We start from the raw sequence: 7,768 nt of genomic DNA on the forward strand, positions 1-7,768 counted from the left end.
GAATACAGGCATGCACTACCACGCCCGGCTGACTTTTTGATTTATGTAGAGATGAGGTCTCGCTGCCCAGGCGGATCTCGAACCCGTAGGCTCAGGCAATCCACTCACCTCAGCCTCCCAAAGGCGCGGGATTATAGGCTGAGCCACCGAGCCCGGCTTATCTTGTTTATACTTGGGGCATTTTTCTTACAAATGTCTATCCTATCTCCTAACTAAATCACTGCTTCATAAAATTAAAAAAACCAGCCATGGATACAGAGAAAAGGGAATGCTTACTATACTTCTGGTGGGAGTGTAAATTTGTACAACCTCTATGGAAATTGGTATCGAAATTTCTCAAAGAACTAAAAATAGATCTACCATGTGATCCAGCAATCCCATCACTAGGTGTCTACACAAAGGAACAAACGTCATTTTATTAAAAAGATATCTGCACTCTCGTGTTCATCACAGCAGAATTCACAATTGCAAAGGTGTGGAATCAACCTAAATGCCCATCAACTGATCAGTGGATAATGAAAATGTGGTGTATATACACTATGGAATACTATTCAACTATCAGAAAGAATAAAACAATGGCTTTTGCAGCAACTTGGATAAAATTGGAGAATATCATCCTAAGTGAATTAACTCAGGAGCAGAAAAGCAAAAACTGCATGGTCTCATTTATAAGTAAGAGCTAAACTCAGGATCTGCAAAAACATAGATAACGGTATAATGGAGTCTGGAGACTCAGGTGTGGGGAGGAGGAAGGGGTGGAGGGACAAAAAAATCACCTGTTGGGTACAATGTGCCCAGGTGAGTGTTCAGACAGACTTAAAGCCCATACCAAAAATGATTTGCCCTCCTAAAGCTATTGAAGTTAAGAAAAAATAAAAATAAACAAAAAATAATAATAAATAAAATAAAAGTAGGAAAGCCCGCTGAAATCAGCTCACAAATGGCCCTGAATGCTAAATTAGAAGTTTGAGTAAACCCCCAATGAGATTTGAATAGGAAAGTAACTACTTTTAGTAGACTCATTGGGTGATGGAATAGATCACAATGAGGAGAGACTGAACTCAAGAAGATAATTCCAGGAACCATTGCCTAAACTAAAAGGGTAACCATGAACATAAGAAGAAGGGTCAGATGGGAAAGACACTGAGGTAGAAGAATCCTCAAGACTTGAAGAGCAACCAGAGATGTGAGGTGAGAAAGAGAAAGAAGTCAGGATAACCTCTATCATCCTGAGGTATCTAGGGCATCTGAGGTACTGTTAGCTCATTTCAGTAAGATGCACATATCTTGACAACTCTCTGGAGCAAATAATGCTCATCTCTAAAGGGGTAGCCTGCCATAGGAACATCAAGTAATGAAGGACAGGCAGTGAGGGAGCTTTATCTGAGATCAAGCCAACTTTGGATGAGTCTCACAAAACCCCACCTCATAAGACTGCTGTTTCAACAATAGGATCAGCATTTGTTACTCAAGGTGGTGATCAGTGAAGTCACCTCATAATATCCAATGGTCATACTGAGTGACCTCCTTCCTCCTCAGCTCTTCTACAACTTACCCCACTGTCACTTGACTGACTGTCAACTTCCTCTCTGTCTCTTCTATTTTATACCTCTTTTGGAGTATAGGTCCTTTGCACCCCTGAGTCATCACAATAAGCCTGGTTCCTGGAGTAGCAGGTGGTTAATAAACACATGCTTCAGAGTCTATAACATGTGTTTGAAAATATTCTCTAACACTTCAAAGGTGACTTAAACTATGGTCAGTCTTCCCCACCCTGTGCCTGACTCCAGTGTTAGGCAGAGGGAACACCCTGCAAACTGTGCTCAAGGAACATTCACCCTCACAGGGAAACCAGGTCAATTGAAAAAATCAACCCCCAGAGCACAAAGGCTGGTGCACAGATATCTTCAGGGAGGGGAGCAAGCTCAGAGACAGCATCAGTGGGAAACCTGGTGGCGTTTGATTGCACCTTGAGGAATGAGGAGGCAAAAAAGTTGTGGAAGGTCTTGCAGGCAGAAGAGCAAAGGCATGAAAAAAATCATGCACCGAGGGAGAAGTGAAGTGTTTGCAGCTGGAGCACACAGGAGCAGGAGACAGGGGAGTAGAGTTGGGAAGTAGTAAGGGATGTGGGAGCATGGCAGGTCAAGGCCAGATTTTTTTTTGAGCTGGAGTCGCACTCCATTGCCCAGGTTGGAGTGCAGTGGCACACTCACAGTCACCCAGAGCAGACCTGCTGGGCTCTGGCAATCCTTCCACCTCAGCCTTCCAAGTAGCCGGAACTACAGGCATGCTACATTTTTATGGTAGAGATGAGGTCTCGCCAAGTTGCCCTGGTTTGTCTCAAACCCTCAGGCTCAGGCAATCCACTCATCTCAGCCTCCCAAAGTGCTGGGATTACAGGCTGAGCCACCAAGCCCAGTCCAAGGTCAGATTTCAAAGGACTTTGTACCATCCTAAGAGATTTCAACTTACTACACTGGATGCAAACAAAATCCAATGGGGATTCTGAAGAAACCAAAAATGATAAAGACTCAAGTCTGGTGAATTAAGTGGAACTGCTTTTTTTTTTTTTTTTTTTAATCCAAGTCCACAGAATATGACTGTGGAATAGAGATTAAGTTATCTTGTGTGAGTTAGAAGCCAGTTCAGAGAGAGAGGCCTTCAAGACATGATGTGGACAATTGCAAGATCTTGTGGATGAGTGCTTAGTTGCTTAGGTGATCCTTTGAAAGGACAACGGTCAAATTCATGGTGATTCTGGGCAGGTTTGTAAAGAGCAATGTTCATTGTTTTCTATTTTTTAAATTAGTTTTGTTGTCATACAGTCACCCAATGAAGATCCTTGCAGTAGCTTTTTATTTCATTTTCTTCAAAGCGCCTTTCCAGGAGAATCTCCTGGAGGGAGAGAGTGAAGCCATCAAAGGTCTTTCTGGATTCCAAAAAGACATAAACATTCCAAGGGTAGCTTCAAAATTCATGGGTGACTATTTGCAGACTAACAGAATCCCTGTGGACAGGAGAGTAGCTTCATTTCCCCGTGAGGTGCTGGCTCTGGCTTTATTTCCTAGAACATAAGATACCTTCTCCTGTGTTCCTAATACTTACTCTAGTACATTCTAATTCTAAGTTATGCTACATTGCCTTCTCACTCCATATTACAGAAGTTGTATAGATAGTTTTGATTCAACTGTGCAGTAGACAGCGCCTTGTTTCTGTTAGAAAATAACCCATATCATTTTTTATTATACACATAATATATATTTATTATATACATCTTAGAAAACAAAATCTTTGTCAAAATTTGATGTTTTCCTGGGGATTTTTTTGGTATGCATGTGAACGTATTTGTAATTATAACATTAAGAAGTATGATCTATTTTTTCATAGAAATAATGTTATAATTGGTATTGCCTTCTGATCTGGATTTCAGCATTTTAGACATTACAGAAGCCACAAATGATGTATCATGAAACACAGCTACAATTACAAACTTCTGTAAACATTAAAATTTATCAAGGAAATACTTAGTCTTTTAAAGTGGGTCATGTTCATAATTTCTACTGTAAACACAGTGTGGACACAGAGACTTCCAAGTCACGGGGTGCCACTGCTATGTTTTTCAAGAGATGAGTGTTCTTGGAACTAAAGAATTCCTCCTCAGCCTGGGGTGTTGGTTCACACTTAATCCCAGCTATCTGGGAGACTGAGACAGGAGGGCTGCTTGAGGCTTGGAGTTTGAGACAAGATTGAACAACATGCCCCCCACCTCTAAGAAATAATTTTAAAATTAGTTGAGTATGGTAGCACACACCTGTGTTCCCAACTACTCAGGAGCTTGAGGCAGGAGGATCACCTGAAACCAGGTGTCCAAGGCTGTGGTGAGCGATGAACATGCCACTGTCTTCAGCTTGACAGAGCGAGCCAAAAACACACACAAAAAAGATTTCCCTTTCCAACCTACTTGAGAGTAATCTCTAGGATCACTAGGACAATGACTTTTCCATACTTTATTATATTCCCAGCACACCTGGTGCCCATAACCCCAGTCTCCAAGTCTGATGAGTTATCAGACTGGTATCACTGAGATATTTACTTCTGCTCTCTGTAAACTAGAGGACAGTTAATCCCATAACTCCTCATATTCCTAAATCATAGTTTCAATGGTAAAGCTCTCTGGGTTTCTAGTATCTCACATATTCTTAATTCTCTATTCCTTAAAGCTTCTTTCTCCACCTCCTTCCATTATGATCCTTATCTCTAAGAAAACTTCCACTTGATGGACTTAGAGTCTATAATACTGAGTGATATATCACAGAAACAAAGAACTGAGTACCACATGTTCTCATTCATAAGCAGACCTTGAACAATTATCATAATACTATAAGAAAGAGATTGGCAGCAGTGGAAAACTTCCAGGGGAGGGGGGGGGCACATTTCATCAACAAGGGTAGCTGCATAATGAACATTTGTATACCTAACCCTGAATTGTACCCTACATCTTTAAAATAAAAAATTGAAATAAATGATCTCATCAAAATACTGCTGATAAAATTAATATCAGATATGAAATCCAATAAAGTTTTATTTGAATAAAGAATCATTGCCAAAGATCTCTAGAATGAAAAGTTCAGAAAATTAAAATGTAAAATAAAGCTTAATAAATATGAAGAATGCAAAGAAAAAAAGAATTACAATACATGGTTGTTAGATTTTCAGTATTATGTTAAGAATTGTGTACAAAGCAAAATGTCTGGGTTACTAATCCTCGACACAACAAATAAAATCTCAATGATAAAAAAATAAAATAAAATGAGTAAAGAAAACTTTATACCGTTCTCTCTGGAGTCCTCACTCTATATAAGAAAACATCCAAACCTCTTATTCTGGTAACATTATAGGTTATTTGAAACAACTTCATGCTGGAAACAACTAAAGAAAAAAACTGAATTCACATTTGCATTTTCTTAAAAGCATCCCAAAACTGAGAAAACAGCAAGGAATTCCAAAACTGAAGAGAAAGTGAGGACCCAGTGTGTTAAATAAGCAGAAAAGCTACTGAGGGCATTTGCCTATTCTGAAAAGTTTAAACTTGGGTGTTGATGTCCTTGTGAGGTGAAGCAAACATGTATGATTCCCAAGATTTGCACAAGGTGAAGATTTAGCAGGAGATAACAAACATGCCCAAAGTAAGCAGGACCTCCAAGGCCCACAGCCTCCGAAAGAGGCTGAACAGGCTTACCTGGGAACGGTAATTCTTAAAGTTGATGTGATGTGGTCCTAGACTATTTGTGGCTAAAGATCCCAAGCAGAATTACTGGATAAACAATCTCTGAAGTTTCATTCTAGACCTTGAATGGTTACCACATTTCTTTTTTCAAATATAATGGCAAGCATACAATCATAGTTAACAATATGAGAACAAAAAGAACCAGATTAAACTAGAATAAATTTTAAAATTGCATGCAAGACTTCAGATATTGAAATTGGCAGATAAAGACTATAAAATAATTATGCTTATGATGTTTAAAGTTATAAAAGACAAGCTTGAAGATATCTGTGGAAGAAAAAACATAAAAAGCAAAATAACATTTTTAAAAAACAAATAGAACTTCGGTGAAAGAAAAATATAATAACAAAGAAAAATGTAGTGAATGAGGATAAGTTCATCCAGTTTCTAGATGGCATCCAGTTTTCTCTTCAGCAGTTCAGACATAGCCAATGATAAAATTGATGGACTTGGATAAAAGTTAGAAAAAGTAGCAGCAAAAAAAGACATATAATTGGAAATCACAGAAGAGAAGAAACATACAGGATAGTCTGAGAAGGTTGATTCATTTAATTGTTGTCAGAGAACCTAGATATAATGGGGCAGAGATAATATTTGAAGAGTTAATGACTGAGAGTATTCTAGAACTGCTAAAATATGCCAATCTACAGATTCAAGTATCACTACAACCCCCAGACAATACAGTCAAAAATGTTAGACAAATAATAGTGAGAGTATAGAAAACTGAAGATAAAGATAATACCTTAAAAAACATCGAATGGGGGGAAAAGGCATAGATTAACTAAAAAGGAACATCCATTAAACTAATATATAATGTCTCCATAGCAATAATAGAAAACAGAAGATGATGGAAGTATACCTCCAATGTGCTAAAAGAAGATTGCTGCCACCTATAATTTTATACCAACAAATATATTCCACAAGAAAGTGAAATAAGGGCATTTCAGTGTAATAAAAACTGAGCAACACTGCCACCATCACACTTATGTGGAAGGAAATTCTAAAGGAGACAATTTTCACAGTAGGAGAATGACTGCAAACAAGAGGCCTGAGGTACTTGGAGGAAAAAAGAGCATAAAAGGTAAGAAGTATGCATGTAGGGCTAAATGAACACCAACAGTATAAAAGAATATAGTAAGCCCCCTACATATGAATGAGTTCTGTGCTGAGAGTGCGTTTGTAAATACAATTTGTTCAAAAGTCCAACAAATTTGCCTAGGTACCCAACTAACACAATTGTCTATACGGTACTGGCTACATCACCACTGCTTTTGTGCTTGCTTCCAGACATCCTGGACTTGAAATAAAGACACTATACTACTGCACTCTACACAGTACTGTACAGTAAAGTACACAAAAGCACAACCACTTGTAAAGATGCATGCACATGACAATGTATGCCAGACATGTGAACTAGCTTATGTGATTGGACATGGCAACACACATTCACATCTTCAAAAGTTTGCAACTTGAAGGTTCATATGTAGGGGACTGCAGTAATCGTAATAATATCTTAACATTTAAAAAAAATATGGAATCAAAATACATGATAATAATAGCATACAAGCCAGGAAAACAGTGATTGAAATTAAAGCACCCTAAATTTGTTATTGCCCTCGCGGAGGATAGCACCAGACTTTACTATACTAGGATGCAAGTTTTATTAGGAAACAAGTAGAGGGATGAAAAGTGAAATGAGAAAAAAATTAAAACTTGATAACTATAAAGACATGAAAGAAGGTGATTGCCCTAAAATTCCAGGGATGAGGGATAAGAAAGGAACAAACACAGGATGATTCTGGGATGTAGCCAACAATGAGCTACTTGGACAAGGTGGCAGTTACATGGCTATACGCTTTATAACTATTTGTTATGTGGTATTTTTAGGTTTTAATGTACTTTTTTCTATGCATGTCATATTACATAATGAAAAAGTACTTTAAAAAGCAAGAAAATGAATCTTGGCAGGGCACAGTGGCTCACACCTGTGATCCCAGCATTTTGGGAGGCCAAAGCAAGAGGATTGCTTCAGTCAGGAGTTCAAGACTAGCCTAGGCAAATAGCAAGACTTCATCTTTACAATAACAAAAAATAAAAATAAAAAAATTAGCTGAGCATGGTTGCACACACATGTGGTCCCAGCTACTCCAGAGGCTGAGGTGGGAGAATCACCTGAGCACAGGAGGTTGAGGCTGTGGTGAGCCGTGATCATGCCAGTAAACTCCAGCCTGAGCAAAGAGTGAGAATCTGACTCAAAACAAAAAACAAACAAACAAACAAAAAAACCTTCCCTAAACCATCAGCCTCCAAACAAAATACCCACTTAACCTCCTTGTCCTGGTGGAGCTCTGGCTCTCATCCGCCTCCCTCCTCTCCGTCAGGACCTCATCAGACTTCAAGAGCATAATAACCCTTCTATTCCTCTACTTCCCCTACTCCCACCGATTTATGAAGGACCACCGGCCCCTAACTCCCTGCTTT

Source organism: Carlito syrichta, unplaced genomic scaffold, assembly GCF_000164805.1.
Source record: "Carlito syrichta isolate Samal-C Ts95f unplaced genomic scaffold, Tarsius_syrichta-2.0.1 Scaffold302038, whole genome shotgun sequence".
Taxonomy (NCBI): Eukaryota; Metazoa; Chordata; class Mammalia; order Primates; family Tarsiidae; genus Carlito; species Carlito syrichta.